At 36.7% G+C, this 24346-nt stretch overlaps 1 protein-coding gene across 3 annotated transcripts in view; it reads left to right on the forward strand.

Annotated features, from left to right (window-relative positions):
* The first annotated feature begins 15015 nt into the window (after positions 1–15015).
* The window catches only part of PKNOX1 (PBX/knotted 1 homeobox 1), a 33237-nt gene continuing 23906 nt past the window's right edge, over positions 15016–24346 (forward strand). For 2 of the 3 annotated variants that reach the window (XM_083362051.1, XM_083362053.1), the window contains exons 1-2: positions 15016–15065; positions 23181–23277. The gene's annotated coding sequence lies outside the window, so the exon portion shown is untranslated. Of the gene's footprint in view, positions 15066–22784; positions 23278–24346 lie in introns of those variants that run through there. The other variant, XM_083362052.1, reaches the window with a different exon arrangement.

A 24346-nucleotide genomic window follows, 5' to 3' on the forward strand; every position in this document is an offset into this window, starting at 1 on the left:
AGATAATAACACAATATGGGAAGGTTTCTGGATTTAAAGTAAATACACAGAAAACTAAAATTTTGGCTAGAAATATGACAGTTTCACAGAAGGCTCTCTTAGAAGGATTAACTGGATTTGAGATTGTTAAGAGGGTTAAATATCTGGGGGTGATTTTGTCGCCCTCTAATACAAAGCTATATAAAAATAATTATGAAAAACTATGGGGGAAAATTCAAAAAGAATTGGAGAGTTGGCAAAAATTGCAATTGTCTTTGTTGGGACGGATTGCAGCAGTGAAAATGAATGTCCTGCCCAAGTTTTTATTTTTGTTTCAAATGATACCGATTCTTAAGAAAGATTCTAATTTGGAGGAATGGCAGCGTGGTATCAATAAATTTGTGTGGGCAGGGAAAAAGCCACGAGTTAAACTTAAGATTATGCAGGATACTCGTGAGAGAGGTGGCCTTAAATTGCCTAATTTTAAATTATATTATGAAGCTGCTGCATTAGTAGGAATAAGCGACTGGATTAATTTGATGCAATTGAGGTTATTAAATCTTGAGGGCCGTGATTTGTTGTTTGGCTGGCATGCATATTTGTTGTATGATAAGAAGGTAGATACTGTGTTTAGGATGCATATTTTAAGACAGGCATTGCTGAGAGTCTGGAAGAAGTATAGACATAAGCTAAGCAGCAAGATACCATTGTGGGCAATTCCAAAACACGCAATAGAAAATATACATGCTGGTTTCAAACATGATGTGACTACGTACAAGGAAATTTTAAGCTTGGAAAGGAATGTTTGGTGTTTGAAATCATATAGCCTCTTGCGAGAAGAGAAGGTTGTTCAAACTTGGTTTCAATATATTCAATTACAGGCCAGGTGGAAAGAAGACCAGAAAAATGGATTTACAATGACTGATGAAAATTTGATAAAGCAGATTAGAAATCAGGGACCAGCACATATTAAACGGATATATCTTGCATTGATAGAGATTGACTCGGAAACAGAGCTTGTTAAGGATTGTATGATTAAATGGGCCCAAAACATCCAGGAAGTTATTACAATGGACACGTGGGAAAAGATTTGGGTGAGGAACGTAAAATTTACTCAAGCTCAAAATCTAAGAGAGAATTTTTACAAAATGTTTTATAGATGGCATCTAGATCCTAAAAAGCTTGCAAGTATGTATCCGAATTATCAGCCTAAATGTTGGAGGTGCGGTGATGAAGATGCAACATATTTTCACATATGGTGGACATGTAAGAAGGTTAAGGTTTTTTGGATAAAAGTCTGGTGGAATATGCAGAAGATTTTTAAACGGAGGATAAAGTTTTGTCCGCAATTTTTTTTGTTGGGAATAATTGTTGACGCTACAGTTGTGGACACCAAGCTGATGTTGAACTTAATTACGGCGGCAAGACTTTTGATAGGCCAATATTGGAAGAAAGAGGAATTGCCGACCATAGAAGAGTGGACTTTAAAGGTTTCCGACCTGGCAGAGATGGCGAAGATTTCGGCCTATTTGAAAGATCATTCGCAAGAACGTTATATTATGGAATGGAGAAAATGGATTGAGTTTATCCAGAACAAGTATAGGGTTAAGAAGTTTTATGTAGCATTCGAATAAGTCTTCTTTCGTTTTCTTTTTTCTTTTTCTATTTTAGTTTTTTATATATATTTAATATTGCTAAGGTTTGTTTTATCCTATATAAGTTAGAGAGTGATGGATTTTAGAATTTATAGTTGTTAGTATATGGTTGTTTATGATTGCTTTTTTTATATATATACCTTGTATTTAGCTCTGGGAAGTCGGGGGGGGGAGGGGGGGAGGGAGGGGGGGAGGAGGGAGGGGGGAGGTAGGGGGGGAGGAGGGAGGGGGAAGGGGGGTTTTTTAAAGGAAAACTGTATTTTAAAACTTTTCAATAAAAAAAATAACAAAAAAAAATAGAAATATTTTCTCCAAAAATTCTTAAGAACGTGACTTGGAAAAATGATTGTGATCCCACATTCTTCATTACAGGTAGTCCTCGATTTGCAGCAATTTGTTTAGTGACCATTCAAAGTTACAACAGCACAGGAAAAAAATGATTTATGATTCTCACAAAACCGTTGCAGCATCTCCATGGTCAAGTGATCAAAGTTTGGACAATTAGTAACTGTCATGTATTTATGACAGTTGCCCTGTCCCGGGGTGATGTGATCATATTTTGCAACCTTCTGACAAGTAAAGTCATGGGGAAACCAGATTCTTTTTTCAACCAAGTTCCTAACTGAACAACTGCAGTGATTCACTTAGCAATTGAGGCAAGAAAAGTCATAAAATGGGGCAAAACTCACTTAATAAGTAACTTGCTTAGCAGCAGAAATTTTGGGCTCAGTTATATGTTGTAAGTCAAGGACTTCCTATAGTTAAAGAATGGGTCAATCCTTACGAGAACCTAAGGAAGACTTGGAAGGTATGTCTATTTTGTTTAATTTTATCGCATTTCTTTGAATTAAAACAAGCAAATACAAAGTATTACCAACCCATAACACCCCCCCCATTATTAATTATGTATAGACAACAGTGTACTTAGTATTGAATTTTTATTTTAATTTGTATATTGTTCCATCTGGAAAAAAACCAAATACGCTAACATGGGAAATTTAATACCAGGTGTGTTTCACATGTACATTTTTGGGAGGGATTGAATATTCACATTATCTAATTTTAATTTCAGAGCTGCTTCGTACTACTTTTAAAATAAAGTCTTCGTTTCCTTCATACCAAATATTTCTCTCCAACAGTGTGTTTTCTCTAATTCATCCTGTCAAATGGTCACGTCAATAATAAAAGAAAAACATTCTTTTGGGTTTTTTAAATCATTCATACAATAGCTTAGGTTTGTGAGGGGAAAAAAGGTCTGATTTGAATTAGTGGAGTAATAAATGGATTATATTTATGGAAGCAACGTACATGGCATACTTTTTCAAGTTGTTAAACTGGCATGTATTTTTGCAGGTTTATGCAACTGCTTCAGAAGCTGGTCCAATCTGTGCATGTGCAAAGTCTGGAAAAAACAGGACATCTTTAATAATATGAAAAGACGTGCTTTGTACAGATACGTGTTCTGAAGCATCTCTGAAGGGCCCTAAAATGAGGCTTTTCAATTGTCAAAGAGGGTTGTTGTTGAAATCCAGAAATAACTGGATTATGTAAATTACTAATGATGAATTACATCCAAAACTGTCAATGTATGTAATACCCATCACAGTGCTTTTATCTCCTTTGCAGGTAGCATAGTGCCCATTCATTATAGCAAAATACAGAAATTTTTGTATTTTCATTTTGTTTTACATTATAGGTAGCTAGCTGCACTTAAATTTTAAAAAGAGGAAAAGTTCTTTTTAAATTGCTCACTATAATCTAAAGTCAAGGATTGGTCAACTGGGAAGAAAAGTTAGCTAACAAGTTTTGTAATAAACAAATGAGGAATTGTTCCTCCATTTGCAATTGCTGCAAGATGGCATGAGCCGCTCCTTTATGGCCACAAAGAGCATAGGAGAATTCTAACGACGGGAATAAAGAAGTTAAAAGTCTGAACTAGAAATAGTTGAAAGAATGCTGTGTAGCAGTAAGTTAAGGTTCAAAAACAACAGGATTTTCAGAAAGATTTTATGTATATATATAAAACTAGATTTAAAAACGAGTGATATTTCCTTAAAGCACCGAGATACAATAATTGAGAGTCTTCCAGATGTATAGGTAGTCCTCATCTTAGGGCCACAATTGAGCCCAAAATTCCTGTTGTTAAGTGAGACAGTTGTTAAATGAGTTTTGCCCCATTTTATGACCTTTCTTGCCACCATTGTTAAGTGAATCACTGCAGTTGTTAAGTTAGTAATATGGTTGTCAAGAGAATCTGGCTTTCTCCTTTGACTTCGATTGTCGGAAGGTTGCAAAAGGTGATCACATGACTCCAAAACACCGCAACCATCATAAATGTGAGTCAGTTGCCAGGTGTCTGAATTTTGATCACGTGACCATGGGGATGCTGCAATGGTTGTATGAAAAACAGTTATTAGCCACTTTTTCAGTGCTGTTGTAACTTCAGATGGTCACTAAACAAATGATTGTAAGTCGAGGATTACTTGTATTTCAGGATATATTCAAAAGAAGAAGAAGCAGAACACTTTGGGCAAACGTTTTCAAGAAAGCTACTGCATTTCATTTAGGTTTTCATAGATGGTGATAAAGCTTTTTAATATTCCCCAATAATGCTTAGGTAATTTATATTTATATTATTTATATTTATTATATTGTTATACCGCCCTTCTCCCGAAGGACTCAAGGCAGTGTACAGGGCAATAAATATAAAAACAGAATACAAAAGTTGAAAAACAATTAAATATAATGCCCAAGTTTAAAACAGTAATTAAAAACATATTAAAACCCCAACCCTAACCCATCAAACCAGGTCAGATTGCTCAAATAAATACGTTTTTAGATCGCGCCGGAAGGAGCGAAGGTCAGGGGCCATCCGGAGCTCAACCGGCAAGCGGTTCCACAGGTCTGGCGCGCCCACAGAGAACGCCCTCCCCCTGGGGGCCACCAATCGACATTCTTTGATCGGAGGCACCCTGAGGAGGCCCTCTCTGTGGGAGCGCACTGGACGGAGGGAAGTTGGCTGTGGCAAGACAAGAGGATTAAGAAAGAACAGACAGAAGTTTAAAATTTGTATCAAGCAATGGCTATTTCTCTGTACATTAACTTAAAAACTGACTTCATGGATTAAATTAAATATTTTCGACTATCAGCCCATCTGAAAGGAAGAAAAATAAAGCTAAAAATAGAAAAACGCAAATATCATATATCTCTTCAGGGAAGCTGTTGGAATGTCAACATCTTAGTCAAAAAAATTGTGGCTTCAGGCAGATTGGAAATAACTAAAAATGTATGAAATTTGGAATGAATTCAAGATGAAGAAGGGAGATTTATAATATGTTTTCAGACTGAATTTTACAATAATTGCTCCCATTCATGACCCTAAAAAATAGCAGAATTCCTGAAAAACCACATGGGCATTAGATACAATAGAGAATGGCAGCAGGTGCTCCCATTGAAATCAGCAGGAAGTCAGTTAACATGGATATGATCAAAAGGATAGAATTCATCATGAAGCAGCTGCTGTGCTAACATCGTGAACAAGCCTAAAGATTTCATATATTCCAAGATTCACTTACAGTAAAATTTATGGACATGAATTAAGAATCCTTTCACATCGACGTTGCTGATCGTTCCTGCTAATTCATGAACTATATGATGTTTAACTACCGCAGATTGTAGAATAGGAAATACTTTTTGGCAGCTTCGCTTTCTTTGCATGAGGAATTAGGCATCCAAAATATGCTATGATTGGATATATGCCAAAGCTGCAATGTGCTGTTTGTCACAGAATGATGATATTATTGGAACAAGTGCAACTAACATTGCAACACTAATTGTGTGGCAAAGGCTTCAAATGTAGTGCTGCCTCTACTGTGGTATGACTATAATTTATTAAATCAGAATTGGTTGAGGCAAAAACAAACAAAACACATTAAGCTATAGCATAGCATATAAATCGGCCTCAATCTTGAAATTCCTCACAGTTCAATGGACTAATTCCATCTTTTTTAAAAATTGGAATAAAAAGGTAGAGGTAAAGGTTCCCCCGCACATGCGTGCTAGTCGTTTCCGACTCTAGGGGCTGGTACTCACCTCCGTTTCAAAGCCGAAGAGCCAGCACTTGTCCGAGGACGTCTCTGTGGTCATGTGGCTGACATGACTAGACACCAAAGGCGCATGTGGTCCCTATTTTTCTACTTGCATTTTCACGTGCTTTTGAACTGCTAGGCTGGCAGAAGCTGGGACGAGTAACAAGCGCTCACTCTGTTACGCAGCACTCGGGATTCGACCTGCCAAACTGCCGACCCCTATAATTCCCCAGAAAATATATCTGCTACAGGTAGTCTTCGATTTATGATCACAATTAAGCCCAAAATTTCTGTTGTTAAGGGAGACATTTGTTAAGTGAGTTTTGTCTCATTTTACAACCTTTCTTGCCACAGTTGTTAAATGAATCACTGCAGTTGATAAGTGAGTAACCCAATTGTCAAATGAACCTGGCTTCCCTATTGACTTTGCTTGTGAGAAGGTCATAAAAGGGGATCGCGTGAACTTGGGACACGATCATAAATATGAACCAGTTGCCAAACATCTGAATTTTGAACACATGATCATGAGGATGCTGCAAAGGTTGTAAGTGAAAAATGGTCATAAGTCACATTTTTCAGTGCCGTTGTAACTTTGAACCGTCACTAAACAAACTGTTGTAAGTCAAGGACTACCTCGATGTTGGAGTTGTATGCAGTATATTGAAATCTATTGAGGGAGATTTTGAGAAAGGGAGGAGCGAAAAAGATAAAACTGGGAGAAGAAGAAGAACCTGATGTCAACGCTGCTAACATCAGATGTTTTTGCTTTGACAACATATGAAAATGCAGCCATTTCCCCCTTAACTTGTGTGTTACTTTTATTTAGAATTAGATGAATGCTTGGGGGGGGGGAAGAAGGAAGAATGTGTATGGGAATTAGTTAGACATAACAACCTTGTAGTGCATTTTTTCAAGGCTGTTTGAAATAAGAAATGATAAGGAATGGCGGTTTGGAGAACTGGAAGGAAGGTCGGCATTTCAAACTAATTGGAGAATGTGATTTATGACTGTTAATTAGAGGAGGGAATTGTGCTTTGATATTATGTGTTTAGGGGAGGAGAATTCAGATTTTGGCTTCGACCGTGCCTATGCCATGTTATTTGAATAAAGATTCTTTAAGGTAAACAATGCCTTGAAGTTCTTTGAAGAGTAACATCTGTCAGAACCATGAGACCTGAACTATCTGTTGACTCTACTCTGATAGCTAAAAATGCAAACAAGATGCAAGATCTAGTTATGAAAATCAAGGTGCACAGTGAAAAAAAATGGGACTAAGATTAAATATAAGGACAACCATACTAATTACAATGTATACAACAATCGGTCTTAGACAGGGAAATGAGTGAAATGATGGATAGCTGGTTTTTTAGGATCAACTCAGCACCGGATTGCTGTAGTGGTTAAGGCATCAGACCAGAAACCAGAAATGAACACTATCTTACAATGGGTACAAAATGGCTCATCAGTTCTAGATTTATGAGGTTCTAGATTGGAGTAGAGCCCTGGCTGGGAATAAGAATTGAATCTGGGCCCCATGACATTCAAAACCCTTGCTCTATTACTAGATTATAGTCTTTATGCGAGCCAAGATACATTAATGAAAAACTTCCCTAAGTCACAAAGATCTGTTAGGTATGTGTTACTGTTTCTCAGTGCTGCCTGCATACCTTGAAATAATGCAAACCAAATAACGTTAGAAGCCCAATGAAGGTTGTGGAGTTCACAGTTGTGTACTCGCTGCCTTTTCAAACAGGAGTGGAATATTACATGACTTGTAATATGACTGCCTTAAAGTGGATGCCAAATTGGATGGCAAGTCGACGCACAGAATTCCAGTTTGGATCATGCAGAACCTTTCCTCTCCCTGTGCTTCTGATCCTGAAACTACTCATCACCAACCTTTTTTTCTGGCAAGAGTTGCTCTCTGTGTTGGAACCCTTTTGACAGAAGGAATAGCTGCAAAGCAACTCCAGGATGAAAAGCACCGATGCAGAACCTCATTCTTTTTACCATCATATTTCACTTAATGCTTTTTTAAAATCTCCATACATTCTACATATGAAATCGCGAGGACTGCACTGAATCCCAAGACCCAATTTCAATTGTCAATAAATTTGATTTATGCAAAAAGTGTGTTTGTGCAAGCACGCTTGTGAATCTGCAAATCTTGGCGCACTAGATTTGGCATAGTGGATTGATTGGTTGAAATGATAATTCAACTAGAAAGGGTAATCAGGTAATCATAACCAAATATTTGCACAATCCTAATAGTCACATACAGATCTTACATATTATTCATATTGGAGAAGATAAAACAATCCCAAAGAATGTGTTTCCCAACATGAAAAGCACATGATCTCATGACATTGCATAGAAATCACCTTTATTACTAGACTGTGAACAATACAAAAGAACCCTTATTGCTAGACCGTAAACACTGGGACTAATATTGTTATATAAAACAAAACTGATTTAATTCTGCATATTCTTGATTGTCTTAGAGAAAAGTTGAATATGGCACCAAAAGGGACTACTTGGAGAAGTGGCAATTTAATATCCCTGACTGAAGAATGGGATTAGGCAGTGACTAGTGTAGGAAAGCATTGTGTATGAGTTCTTTCATAGAAACCTTAATGTCCATTTGAATATGAACAAAAACTCAGCAATTGTATGACCTGTGGCTTTCCATAGTTTTGCCCCAAAGACTTGGGAAGAATTTAACTATGAAGAGGGCATTTCTAGGATAATAAACACATTCCACTAGTTTCATCAGCAGCAGCAAAGGCACCAAATTAATTCCATCCAGTGATCCCAAATGTGTCGCCAATAGCTAAAATTTCTAATTATAGTAATTGAAAACTGAAAACGTTTAATAATATATTAAAAACAGGATATTAAGATATTTCAACTCCATATAATTAAAGGGTAGAAGGGTCTATTTGCACGGTTACTGGGCTACTGCTAGTGGTTGTGCATTTATACAATTCTTTGCAATGGATAGTTTCTGTCCTACTTTCAAATGACTTGCAGATGTATTACTGTTGCAGCTGTTGCTGGTCTTGTAATAGCATTAGGCTTTGATTCAAGACAGTTAGTGCCAATGAATTCTGGCAGCATAATGTGTTTTGATGTTCCCAAGGAAGAAACTTCAGTCCTCTTAAGAGAAGCAGATAAGGAGAACTAAAACAAGAACGATAAACAAAAAAGTATGAATCCAGTCATGAAAAAAGCCTTATAAATTGTAAACATTTCTTTCATGTATGCCTGTATGTATATTTAGCAATCAATACTCTTTGTTACGTTTACCTTGGGCAGACCTATTTAGAAGTAAACATTGACCTGTAGAGTATTTTTAGTTTGTATTTCTAAACCTGTCTCCTATTTGATCAACAGCTTGATGCATTTGCCACATTGCACTATACACAACTTGCTGCTAGGGCCACATTAGATTGGTTTCATAGAAGACAGATATGTCAGCTTCTCCTTCCTCATTAATGTATTAGGAAAATAATCAGCAGCTGAGCAAAATGCTTATTGTTATTTTAAAATCGGTCACTTGATACTTGACCTTCAAAGAACATCACAGCCAAACAGTAATGTCCTTTTTAACTAATAGTCCTAAAATTAATGTCACCCATTACTTTTAAAATAGCATTGGGTGGAAAAAGAAAAACAAGACAAGAAAACCTGCCTAAACAAAGAGGTAGGGAAAATGTTTGTAAGAATTATTTTACATTAAATTACTTTGTGTTAAACACAAAGTGGGCTTAGTTTAGTCTCCCCATACATAAAATACCCCAGGAAGCAAGAATGCATTGATTTTTTTAGCAGCAAAGACATTCTAGGTGCAAGCAATTCTACATCCCCCTCCGAAAAGACGACTGTTTCCACTTACATGGCTCATAAAGCAGAATTATGTCAAAGAAACCCAAGCGACAGCAGCAGTATAAAATATATATATTTCTCTACTGTGCACAGCATTCGAAAGCATACAAGAAATATTTATTTTATTACACCAAATGCAGATTCTTTGGCACCTTCCCAGATTATCTATCTGTCTGTCTGTCTGTCTACCTACCTACCTTTCCACACACTCATCCATCCATCATCTATCATATTTGTATAGCCACCCATCTCATATAGTGACTCGAAGTCGTGTATATAATGAAATACATGTACATGTGGTGTAGTTGGTTCACATAGTGTGGTGGGATTGGAGGGTTTGTTGTCACTGTGTGTTGGGGGGAGAGAGCACGGGGGGGGAGGCTCAGCTAATCTCAATGTACACATGTACTTTGACAATAAAGGTTTATTATAAGAGTAAAACATAAAAAATCAATAAAACCACAAATTTAAAATAAAAATAATAACAAAATGGTGGCTAGCATTAAGAGTGCATCAATCACATCACCATCCAATAGACTCCACTCTACCTTGGGATCCCTAAACTCACTTGACAAAACCATGTTTTGAGCAACAGGGTTGGGGCCAACCTCACCTCAGGGGGAATGATGTTTCACAGGGTACAGTAGGGGACACAGCAGAAAAAACTTTCCTCCCAGGACCCCTCCTAGATGAAATTTCCTATTGGTTTACAGTTGTCGGAAATGAACTGAACACCCATGATCCCTGACAGTTCCAGACCACAGGGACTGACAGTAAGGCTGACTCCAAGATCAGTGAGAACTTAGAGACCCAGGATCCCTCTATTAACGGGATGCACACCTAGACGTATCCCTTCTCTTGGCAACAGAAATGTTGAAAATCCACGTTCAGTCAGCCATATTTTTGAGGCTAAAGGTAGAGTCCTCTAAGGCTCAAGACCATCCAAAGCTTACTTCTGGATAAGCTTGAAGTACAGTGTAGAAGCAACATTTCGCTAGATGCTGTCTCTGGGTCTTCAGGCTATTACCTTACGAATCCCTTCCAGATTCCTGATCCTTGCTGCCAGTTTTCAAGTTTAATATCTTTGTGAATTATGGATCATTATCTGTTTGCTAGCAGCTCTAAGCTGAAGTATACCTTGAATCTGAAATCGTTTTCATACAGTTGTGGTCCATCAAGAGCCATGTTCTAAATAAAGTTCTTAGTTCACCTCCATCCCTCTGAAATCATCTCTATTGTCATTTTTATAGCAACATGAAGCTAAGTAGATTTTCCAGTAGATTAAGATGGTCTTCAAAAACCACAGTCATATATAGTGGTTGTGCTTCCTTGACATGCATATCAATGCTTTGCTTTATTAGAAATGATTTGGAATAAATGCTGTGGACCTTGCCCAAGAATCACACCTCTCTGCTACTCATTGAAGCAGTCATATTTTCAGGCTTCATAATCAATTTCCAAGTTTGCTGAGTCTTTATTCTTATTTTTTTCTGGATTTATGCAAAAGTCTAGGCTCAAATGGGATAAACATACTAAAATATGTGAACCAACCGTTCCATTTTCTTTAGCTTCTAAAAACAATCCTTTCTTTGGAGCTCTAGATCAATTTCTCCATTCAACATAACTTTTTAAAAATGGTCCATATGTACAAAATGTTCATTTCTCCTAAAATCAGAGAATATTATACCAGGTGTATTAACATATGAAGACTTTTTTTAGGTATTAATTTACTTGACTAAAAATGAAATCCATTCAGCCCACGTCTGGCAACTGGATCTAGAATAGGAATGGACAACGCAACGTAACATTTTTATGTATTTTGATATATATTTGTCAAAACACTGGCATTCTGTATTATACATTTTGCAAGTAATAATGTATATTGTACTTTGATTATGGTAATAATAAAATGAATATTCATTTATATGCAGATTTCTCTCTAATAAGTTGATGAACTTTCTTTGAAAAACTGCAATTTTCTAGTGCAATTTTCTAGTGATTAAAAGGTAAATTCCCACTCAAATACAAACTAAAAGAATATATCCTGTATTCATAGCTCAAAATTCTTTAAAAAGTAGTAAACATTCTTCCCAGAGTCTGAAAAATGGCATGCAAGTGGCTCTAAATATAATGCAATAAACAAAGATCACCATTCATCTGGAAGCCCGCAGCCTTGGAAAAGATCAAAAGAAAGAAAGGACATTCACACAGAATGGGAGAAAGTGCCTTTGTAAGTCTGCAAACAGATTGCCAAAATACCCTTAATTTGGACAATTTAGGAGCTACATTAAGTGTTTGTGTAATGTACCAGGGCAACTGTGAGAGAGCACTTTTTTCTGGGTTATTATAGCCTCCTACAATAGCTGTTAACTGTTCTTTTATCTTTTAAAAAAATCTGGATATACTACAAGAAGAAATAGAGCAGCCTTTGTAGGTAAGAGAAGATTAACTGTAGCATGGTTTGTTTTAATAAAGCCTTTTTTTTCAGAGAAGTCATTTCGGTATGCTTCAAAAGCATGAAAACTGCGTATCAACAACTATAAAAGGAATTAGCCAATACTGGGGAGCCAGGAGAAATCAGGGTTCTTTTATCTAAATACAGTGGGGTTTTATATATAAATATCTGCTACAATAAATGAACAGAATGGTATGACAAGGGGACTTGCATTTCATTCTTACCTATGGATTCCAGTCTAGCTTAATTTTATGAAATCTATATTATGGTATTTTACACTTCATTGACTGAATTGAGGTAAGGAGATTGGTTGATGATGCTACCACAGGATAAATGTGATGTTTTTAGCCACGTGAATTAAAATTGATAGGGTTTATACAATAAAGCTAAACTGAAATAAAAGTTTTTAAATAACATCCTTTTATATATAGAAGAGGATACCTAGAATCCCACTCCTAATCATGTTAATCATGCATATTATGATCTTTCTAGACAGATGACATTAGTAAACAATGGTTTCCTATGCATGATTATTACATTAGTACTAACAGTGTGCAGATGCCACAGGTGTGTGTGGGGGGGGTTCATGGGCAATTGCTATGCAAGTAGATTAGTGGGCTCTCTAGGTGGTTCCTACAGAGTGCAGATGGGACACTGGGAATTACAGGCTACCAGGGGATGCTGTTGCTGTGGTTGATCTCATACCCTGTAGTAGAGCTCCTTGGGAGAAAAAGGAGAAGCAGCAGCTTAAAGGAACCACTTACAGCCTTCCCTCAAGCAAAATCAATGGGGAAGCCAGCAGGAAAGGTTGCAAATGGTGATCATGTGATTATGGGATGGTGCAACAGTAATGTGATCCGGATGCCAAGTACCCAAACTGCAATCATTTGGCTGTGAAGTTACTGCAACGTATAGAACTTCAAGGACTAGTTGTTAAGTACCACTCATTCAGCACCATCGTAACTTTGAATTATTGCTGAATGAATGGTCATAATCCAAGGACTACCTGTTTCAGCTAAGGAATTGGTTATTTTTATTCTCCTTTTCTTGTACTAAAAGTGAGTGGTAAAAAAAACTTGATTCCACAAAATTCTCACTTTTATATGAGCCTTATGTACACTAAAAAAATATGTAAATCAAATTATACCATACTTAATTTTAAGCAGTTTTTAACACTTTAAAGAGGGAAACCATATAATCACTATACAATACTATTTTAAGAAAGGAACATAATTTTGTCTGTGTGTATTCCATACAAGTATTAGTTAACTGTTGGGTATAGTTGTCAAATAGTATTCGATGAGTGGGCAATATTAGAGAATGTATGTATTTGCCTTGAATTAGATTATCATAGCCTGAAAAATGTGTAACATTTCTAAATTTGAAGCTAGTGCGTATCTGCATTTACTCGTATATTATTTTGTACCGGTAGCTAACAAATTAACCTTTGCAAGTACTGCACAAGTGTTACAGTTTTGCCATTACCAACAGAATTTTTAGAAATATTCAGAGCTTTTTTTCTCATAGAACGCTCAGAATGGGGTTCCGGCACCTTTTTTGGATGGAACCTTGTAGGGTAGGCAAGGTGGGTTGTATGACACGAGTGAGTTCCGGCACCTTTTTCTTTTACAAAAAAAAGCACTGGAAATATTTATAGCTCTATATACCTAGCTATAACTAGGTGCACAAGGAGTTCGTTTAGAAAGAATGAGCTGTAATCTTCTAGAACCCTTCTTCAAACTCTGCAATGGGGTTCTTAGAATACGGTAATGTATTAGGGAAACCAAACCAGTCTCGTTAGTTTAATACAGGGGTCTTCAAACTTGGCCCTTTTATGACTTGTGGACTTCAACTCCCAGAATTCCTCAGCCAGCTGGCTGAGGAATTCTGGGAGTTGAAGTCCACAAGTCATAAAAAGGCCAAGTTTGAAGACCCCTGGTTTAATATGTTTATACGCGGTGGCTCAGTGGGTTAGGACGCTGAGCTTGTCGATCAGAAGGTCGGCAGTTTGGCGGGTCGAATCCCGAGTGCCGCGTAACAGAGTGAGCGTCTGTTACTCGTCCCAGCTTCTGCCAACCTAGCAGTTCGAAAGCACGTAAAAATGCAAGTAGAAAAATAGGGACCACTACGGTGGGAAGGTAACAGCGCTCCGTGCGCCTTTGGCATCCAGTCATGCCGGCCACATGACCACGGAGATGTCCTCGGACAAGCGCTGGCTCTTCGGCTTTGAAACGGAGATGAGCACCGGCCCCTAGAGTCAGAATCGACTAGCACGCATGTGCGGGGGAACCTTTACCTTTACGAAACCAAGCAACAGTCAGATGCGAATGCAACCAAAGAAGGGCAAACGCACCGAACAAAAATAGCAGCAAATTGCCAATACCCCAATTACCGATGACTATCAGAATTCTGATACTTCAGTATTGGGGGTGTGTGGGGGGGAAATAATACGAGCTTTTAATTCAGAAGAGAGGCGTACGGCATAAACAAAACCAAACCGAAGCCATGCGGAACAGCATCCCATCCCAGCCCATCACCCTGGCCATTTCACATTGAAGGGGGTGGAGGAAACACCATGATATGACGTCACAAGCGCCTTCGGCCCGGAACGGAGGTTTTATGAGCTTTATCCACCAAATCCGCGTCGGCGATACTAGGAAACTTCTTCCATCTCTCCAGCTAAGAGAGGCGGGTGGCACCCTCCCCCATCCCACTGAGTGTTCATAAAGGCAATTCAGCCTCGCGCCCAGGCCCAAGGGGACGGTGCTTCTCTCGCCGCTCCGCCCCTTCACTATGGCGCTGCTCTGAGTGGGCGTACCCAAAAACACGACGTGCCCCGCTCCCTTGCTGAATATTGATGAGGCGTCTTTCGAAGCGTGTTGTCGTCTCGCCTGGCGCGCCCTGCGATTGGTCGAGGCCCTGTCTGCGTGCTGACGCACGTCGCGGCGGTGCGGGTCCCGATTGCTGCAGCCGCTTGTCAGTGTGACGAAGATTGGCACCCAGGTAAGCGCTGTCACTCAAACCTGCTCTTAGCCAGCCAGCCATCCATCACGGCGCGCCCGCCACCAGTATCGGCCGGCTTGGCTCAGTTGCGCCAAGAGATCCGGGATGTGCGGGAGGCGTGGGGGGGAGGCGAACCCGCAACATGGAAAAGCGGGATAAGGGCATAGGCACCGTAACTTACTCGGAGGGGGGGGGTTAGGGGCGTCGGCGGTCTGGAGCGAGGAAGGAAAGGGAGGGGGAGTGAGGAAGTTTCTGGAACAGCCGCCGACTGGCCGTTGCTTTTGGAGGAGGAGGAGGAGGAGGCGGCGGCGCGCGCACACCGAGGCAGGGGTGGTGGTGGCGGCGCGCGCCTGGAGGTGGGAGGGGGGAGAGGAAAGGGCAGCAGCTGTTCGTGGTGCGACGGGTGGGCGTGTGGGGGAAGCGCGAGGGCGGTATTTAAAGGGGCCGTTTCGGGGCCATTCCTGGAGAAGCAGGAGAAGAATTGGAACAATCAGCGGGGTTTCCCCTAGGGCCTCTTTTCCTCACTCGCTTCTTTTTCTCACTCGCTCGGGCTCCTCAGTCTGTTCTCGCCTAGGCGTGAGGGAAAAGCCCTCTCCGCTTCCCCCCCCTCCCCCGTTCTTCCACAGGTTCGCAGCTCCCTTTTCGCAGCTTGACATAATCTCCCTTTTTGCGCGTAAATTGACCGGGGGGGGGGGCCGGGAATTCATAGTGAAATATTGGGAAATCCGAGGGGATTGTTGTTATGTAATCTGGTTGTCAACAATAAACGTGGAGGGGAGCTCTGTCTCCGCTTTGTTTCTGAGCCGTCTTTGGGTGTTTGCCTGTCGACCTGTTTTCAGTCATGTAAAAATCAGGAATATATATATATATTATATTATAGCCAGGAGATAGATAGATAGATAGATAGATAGATAGATAGATAGATAGATAGATAGATAGATAGATAGATAGATAGATAGATAGATAGATCCTGGCTAAATTGAAAACGGCACTAAGTGACGTTAATGCCAGAGCTTGGGAGAACTGGAAATACGAAATATGCCTTGATTCAAGTACTAAGCGTTGAGTATGTGAGCAGATAAGGTGTACTTCTTGTCCTGTTTGACATTTTGTAATAACCACTAGCCGTGTTTATTGTGATAGTTGAAGATTGCAACTTGAAAAAGAGTGCTAGTTTTCCAGTTCATTAGTTACAACAGTAAGCGTTTAAATGAGTGAACAAACTGTATCTTTCAAAGTTATACTAAGAACCTTCTCCCGATATGCACTTTGAAGTTTTAGATCCCTTTATTTTGATTTTGAGCACCAAAAACAGCAATAATACAAATAATAATAATACAAATAATAATACAAATAATGCTGCAGAATTAATTTAAGTACAGATTTTTGAAAGATTCATGGTATTGTAAATGCTAGGTGCATATCTGGAAATTTACCTAATAGAATGTTAATCAAATGTCATTTGCAATTTATTGCACACATGAAAATTGCACGTGCCTACAGTTTTTACTGGAAGTATAACATTATGGTAAAATATCAAAGACTTGTTTCAAACCACAAATTTTCTGCTTGAAATAAATGGAACTTTAATATGCATAAATGTAGCAGATGGGTGTGTGTTATCTAATTTTGTATAAATTTTGTTCAGCTGGGAGAATAATTGGGGCATTATAAACAAGTTCTTACTCAATTAATCTTACTTAATTGTTCATCAGTTGCTCCTAAAATCTTGGTGAGAATGGGGTTCATCTTTTGATAGACAAGTGGAGGCCAGTGGCACCAAGAATATATATGAAGCTGAAGAAATCATTCTTGAAAACATTGAGTCACACATGGCATTTTTTAGTCTTCTGATGCTGAATGCTAGAATAAAGTCTTGAAACCAAAATGTTTAGGATGCTGAATAGGGCCATGAAATCCTTCAGATTCAATCTTAAGTAGGTGCTTTGAATGTGTGAAAATGAAATGTATCAATTTGCAACATTATAAACAGGTGTGTCTTCCTGGGATTAATGCAAAAAAGTTGCAGACAGATACTACATTTGGTGCATTTTTTAAAAAAATAATCAATCGTTGGGTATTGATTTAAAGTGCTGCATAATGCTAAATGTCTTGGTAAATAGTGCAGATGAATGTAGTAAGAAATGAGGCTTGAAGGGATGGGTAACTTTACTGAGCTATGGTTACCATTGTATTTTATTTTAGCGTTGGCTAGAAATGGCTCTTTTCATCACAATTTCAGTAATATAATACCTACATAGAATAGTAAACTTTGACTGCATGTTGGAATTTATTTTTGACTTCACTGAGCAAAGCAATACTGAAGCTCTAACAAATTATAAATTGGCAGTTCTAAATAATAGGACAATAATTCAATTGAATTCTCATTAATTTTCTGAGAATTTATTTTGAAAGACGGTATCAATCTAATAATAAACAATCAAAAGTGATGCATTTCTTCGGTTGTTGTGAACTGTCCAGTTGTTGAGAGTCAGGTGGCATAAAAGTTTAATATATTTATAATTATTGTTACCCCTGCTGTTTTTATATTTGTTTGTCTTACTGCTTTTCACTTTGACCCTACCTCACTGTATTAGGAATAGTCATTTTCATATTGTAAAATAATTGTTCATCTGGAAATATACTTTTATTTTCTAGTCCCTGTTCCAATTCCACAGTTTGCAATTTGCATTAACTATTTGACTAAGAGTCACAATCTTTAACTATTTTAGGGGTATATTAAAGACTTGGTTATAATTACAAGGCAATGGAGCTAGGAATGAAGGTACAAGGAAATAATACATTGGTATCCTTTTGCAACACTATTTTATTGTAACTTGTTACTTGAGACAAAAATTCAAATTGTTTTAAATGTTTCAGTTACTTGGCTTCATTTTTTTTTAATCCTCTGTATAAAGCATGTTTTGAATTGGCCTTACATTTGGTATTTGAGTAGTATGCTGTTAACCAGATCCAAAAAGCAATTATTTACTTATATTTAATTAAAATAAAACCCTCAGCGGTATAATGGTTACATTCCAATTGTAATTTTCCTACCCTCTTAAAAATTACAATTTTGCAGCTACTCTTTCAGGACTTATAATTGACAACACTTAGTACCTGTGTACACTACTTGCCTATGATATTTTATTAAAATAATTTTCTGACATTACTTTCAACTTTACATTCAGTATTAATATAAAATATTTTTAAAGCGTAATTTAGTTACAGATTTGAGGCAATTATTCAAGATTCAGTTACTTGGACTATTGGTTATTCAAGTTGGGATCACAGATCATTCTGTTAGCTGGATGGTGTGTAAATGAGAGCATAAATATTCTAGTCAAAGAATTGAGCACAAATGTTCAAATCTTGGTATCTTGAATCAGATTATGATTTGACATATCAGTTTATAAATGCTGTATTTAGCACTCATTTGGGAACAAGACCTGCTGAAGCAGTAGCAATTTATTGCCAAGTAAAATCCATTAAATGAACTGGTCGAACAATATCATAATATACTAACATATAAGTAATCTATCACAAACATGGTACTGTATAATGGCAGCATCAAAATAAAAAGTTACCAAATTACACAATTTCTTTTTCTTGTAACAGTTTGTATTTCTGCTAATAAAAGTATTTAATTCCTTGAAGAAGGTATAAGTACAGGTAGTCCTTGACTTACAATATAATTGAGCCCCACATTTCTATTACTAAGTGGGGCAGTTGTTAAATGAGTTGTGCCTCAGTTTGCAAATTTTTTGCCACAGTTGTTAAACAAATCACTACAGTTTTTAAGTGAATAATGTTCTGGCTTCCCCCACTGACTTTGCTTGTCAGAAGTCGACTGGGAAGGTTATAAATGGTGATCACATGACTCTGGGACAACTATTATAAATACATGCCAGTTGCCAAGTGCCTGAATTTTGATCATGTGACCATAGAGATGCTGCAGTGGTCATAAGTGTGAAAACTGGTTTTAAGTCTCTTTAAAGTGCTGTGGTAACTTTGAACAGTCACTAAATGAATGGTTGTAAGTTGAGGACTACCTGTAACTTGCTTTGGCATTGTTTATATTCCTGTTCAAATAGAATAAGTATAATTCACTTACAAGACTATCGGCTACTCTCTGAAAGGTGCATAGTTGTGTGCTTTGTGTTGCATCCATCCCACTAATAAAGTCAAAATTGTTTAAGTGGGTACTGAAAATCATTCTACAAGACACTTTTCTGCTTTGTTTCATCTGCCATCCCAGCAGAGATGTATGTATTCTGAGCACTTCAAAGCAGCTGCTCTGAGTTTTAGAACAGCTGCAACTTCAAGAAGCAGATCCAGGTATGGCTACTAAGTGGCTCTCCTGAGATCTGGGCATGTGTGTTCATGTACAAAATGTGCTTCCTTTGGGATAGGCAATAAGGCAAAGTGCTTTGTGGAATGAATAAATGAGTTTAATTTGGATCACATGTATAACAAGGTGTTTTGGCCTAAATTCTTAAATTATGCAAAACAAATTCTTTTAAGGATTCAGAAATACTGGCTGGTTTTTAAAACAATGTAATAGTTTTTTCCAAATAGGAATCTATAATTGTTTACAATTCTATCTGGAATGTTGATATAAGGCAATTTTATTGGGTGTATTTCAAAGTGCTGATTGTCACGTATTAATCTCTTCATGACACAGGATTTTGTTATTTGAAGGACCAATGTTATCCATGTATCCACCCACTTTATGGGTGGGGAGAGTTACATTGATATCGATATGAATGCTGCTTCAAGAGTAGAACATCCAGGTGTAATGAGTTTTTGTTGATGTTTTTATTTTCAACCAGCTGTTTGCTGTCAAGAATACTATGTCAAGTGGGTAGTCATATCAATTGAATAAATAAACAAAACTTTGCTTCAGAATAAAAGGTTGGATATTAATTTAATAGATTTTAGAGTCATGACAATATTAGTTTAAATAATTTAAATTTTATGTATATATATGTATATGTGTATATATATATATATATATATATATATATGTATATATATATATATATATATGGATCCTTGGTTTTTCGGGTTTTTCCCCGCGTAGAACTAAAGGTGTAGGCGCAACGTTTCGACGGAATCCCATCCGTCATCATCAGGCTTTAGCTTCCTTCTTCTGGGAGAAGAAGGAAGCTAAAGCCTGATGATGACGGATGGGATTCCGTCGAAACGTTGCGCCTACACCTTTAGTTCTACGCGGGGAAAAACCCGAAAAACCAAGGATCCACATACAGGCACCCGCGAAAACCTCAGAAAACATATATATATATATATATATATATATATATATATATATATATATATATATATATATATATATATATATGTATAGGTTTAATTTAAAACTATAATACTTAAAATAAAGCTTAGAAGTAAGATCATTTATACTGTATTACATATCACTGATAATGAATTTATAGGTAATTGCTTCTTATAATAAATTATTCAACTGACAGTCTTTTTATACTTTACTAACTGTGTAAGAGATAGTAGATACGATAATAGTAGCAAGATAGTCCAGTGGTTAAGGCATTAAGCTAGAAGGTGAGTTCAAATGTTGCCTTAGCCATGAAAGCTAGTTGGGTGATTTTGTGCCAGTCACTCACTCTCAATCCAGCCCACCTCGCAGGGAAAATAAGAGGAAGAAGGTGCATTGAATATGTTCACCACCATGACTTTTTGTAAAAATGATAATGGTGCAAATAAATAAATACATAATTGTAGGCAGGCATTACTAACTTATATTAGCTATGTTGAATACATAGGAAGAATTTATTACATGATATTTTATAAGAAACCTACATATGCAGTATTATAAACTTTTAAACTGTCAAGGAAAATAATTGAATACAAAACAAAAAAACAATTACAGCTGTTTTTTGAGTAGCATTAAAACACAGTATGTTGAATTTTTTAAAAGAAATTAAATATTTAAGTGAACATTTAAAGACAAAGTGACATATTCATATAAATGCACATCATAAATATAATAGTAATTTTTATAATTACAAAGACGTTACATTTGGAAGCATTTAATTCATTACATTCTGTGGGCTCATAATCACACTATACTATAATACTAGCATTTACTGCAGTAATATGTGAATCCACCAATTGTGGCTTAGCATTGTAGAGAAATTGGTCCAATATAATTTTATTCTGCCACTAGTGATAAAAAAAGGTCTGGTTTGGTTCAGTGGATGAACCCAGTTACTACAAGTTACAGTTTTGAAAGAAAAGTATAAAACATGTTTCTTCTTAGCTGGATTGTCTACACTATTCTTAAATTCTACTATTTGCTACACTAATTCTTGCACACCAATTTACAGTAGTAAACTAGCATTAAAAAAATAGGGTAGACATCTACTATAATTAAGAAGAACCCTATTAGCCTTTTTGTCATTTGAGGGTAAGATATTTATGAAAACGTAATCCAAAAAAACTTTCATAATGAAAACAACTACTCCAAGAACCAGATTGTTTCTGGCCTGGAACAGATGTGGCCAAATATGTATCTCACAACAATTGTTGGAGAACGTATCAGGTGTGAAAAGAGGCTCATCACTGTTTCTTGACTTCATCAAAGCATTTGAAAAGTGCATTTCAGCGGCACCAACTGCAGAAGATAAGCTTGCTAAAATAGCCTCCGGAAGCAGCTGTACAAGGAATCGTGAAATTCTGTTCATGATGAAATAAATGCCTGTATGTATTGGAGTGAAATGGAGTACGGTTACATCTTACTTTCAGTTTAATGATCCACACACTCATACTAAAAGCCTTTGCCATCCACTTTGATGAAGCAAAGTTTGAACAATTTTAATACTTTGATTCTCAAGCTGGCTACGCTGCCTCAACCTATGAAGCATTGACATAGTGCTTCTGGCAAGAAAAAAAAGCAGCGGAAGCATTATTACCAATATGCTTGTTTGTTGATCACTAATACTATTGATGCTCTTGATGCATGGTGCAGAATTTTGGACTTTGCTTCAAAATGATTTGGAAAATCTAGAGGCTTTCCAAATATTTTGCCTACAGAAAATATTAATATTTCAATCTGTGATAAAATAGCAGATGAAACAAAGAATGGTGCAACAGCCAACCTATGATGGTGGATGAAATTCAAAAGCACAGAGAAATCTGCATAGTTCCATGCTCATTTCCACTGCTGTGGAAATCACCTCCTATTGGTTATAAAATACAGCAATCTGTTCCAAGAAGATGATGTAACAAATCTTAGATTCAACCTAAAAGAAAAAAGCAACTGACTCACAATAAAGTTGGAGAAATATATTCCATGATATTAGTGGACCCATAACACCTATAGTCACATACTAGTTATGAGTCATTATCAAATGTTAGCTAAGGTCTTCAAGCTCAACTCAGCTTTTAACAATACATTCAGATACTTTTGTGTTAAGATTTGTCATCAGAAAGTTAATTGAAATTTTAAAAACATAATTATGGAACTAATTTCAAGTTTGTTCTTTTTTCTTGTGAACTAAGAATTCAAATTAATAAATTATGACTGAACTATAAAAATACATCATTTTTTTGAAAATGCTTTCTTTGTTAATGAAAATAATTTAAATCTGCTTTTTTTATTTCTCCGCTCAGGCAAAGGCCTATGAACTATTTTCTCCAAATATGATGGTGTTGCTTATATGTTACATTTTTCTTAATTTAACTTTTGAAACTATCAAAAGTTGTATGCAAATTCTTTCACCATTCTTTTCCTGTTACTCTAAATACATAAACAAATTGTAAAACTGTAAACTTTTTTCTTTTCCTAATATTTTCTTATCCTTCTGTTATAATCTAATTTTTTCAGTCTATAATTTCTGTTGTAACATGTTTTATTTTTCCATAAACATTTTTATTGGACCAATATTCCAATATGAATTTTGGAGAAAATTATGTACTGCTTGGTTATTGTTTTTTCTTCTTCCACTAAAGACAAAATTCTGTGCCTGTATTCTCACAGATTATTTTACTAGACGTGTCAAATAGTTAAAAAATAATGGTTGCTTCTATGGTTATAACTAATTCAACTAAATGAAAATTGGTCTGCTACTTACTTAGGCATACCCTTCCCAGGAAATGACTACCAGAGGAGTAGTATGATAAGTAATTGAAAAGCTGGAGGTTATTTGCTAAGAAGAGGGAAAAGCATTGATTGGTAAGCACTATTTATCTTACTACAAGAAAGAAACCCAAAAGCCAATACCTTGCTGATCAGAGTCATTATACCAAAAATAATCCAGTGAGCAAATTCTGCTGGTCCTGACTCTTGGAATTTCCTTTACTAGCCATCAACTAAATTATTTTCAGTGTAATGTCTTGCAGATCTCTGTACCTAAAGATTGCAATTGCAAGATTTTTCTATTTATGTCTCCAGAGAGAGCCCTGAAAATAGAGAAGTGCTATGTGATAATTTGCTCATATTCTTCTATGCTGCTACATTATATTAATTGATATATTTATCCCTTTCACCACTAGAACTTGTTTTTTTCTTTTTTTAAAAAAGGTATGATCCTCAGGAAAAGGATTTGTTTGAACTATATTTTTACGCAAAATTAAAAGATACAGGGCAGGTTTATTTAAACCCTTCTAGTTTCAGCAGTTAATATCCTGTTGTTTTGAGAATAAGACAATAATGTCATCACAGAAAGAAAGAAGACTCACCCTGAAAGGCTCAATGGCTAGCTTGGAGAGAGATCCAGTTGAGAAACAATGGTACTACAGTGATGGGTACTGACACAGACAATATCTTTCACTTGATGGGTATAGATGAAAAAGCTTCCTGATAATATAACTCTTTAACAACATTATATTTCTATATAATGAAGTTCTCTCTTTTAAAAACTGTTAAATAATTATTTGAATGTGAAGCAGATTTTCCAGCATTGGCATTGACCAGATATGACATTTCTGTCATTCCCTCTGAGCTGATAATTTCCTGCCAATGCAGGAAAATTTGCTTCACAGTCAGATAATTATTTAACAGTTTTTAAAAGAGAGCACTTCATTAGATAGAAATAAAATACTGTCAAAGAGATATATTATCAGGAAGCTTTGTTTTGTTTCCAACCTCTATATCTATTGAATGTCAATAACAGAGCAAAAGAACCCTTGAAGTTTCTTGCTTCTTTCCAATGCTTCTTTACTTTTGAGAACTTTGGAGTTTTTTGAAAATGGATACAGCAAAGTGAAGAAAGTTATTTTACCATCACCATTATTGGATACAA

This window comes from Vipera ursinii, assembly GCF_947247035.1.
Source record: "Vipera ursinii genome assembly, chromosome: 4".
Taxonomy (NCBI): Eukaryota; Metazoa; Chordata; class Lepidosauria; order Squamata; family Viperidae; genus Vipera; species Vipera ursinii.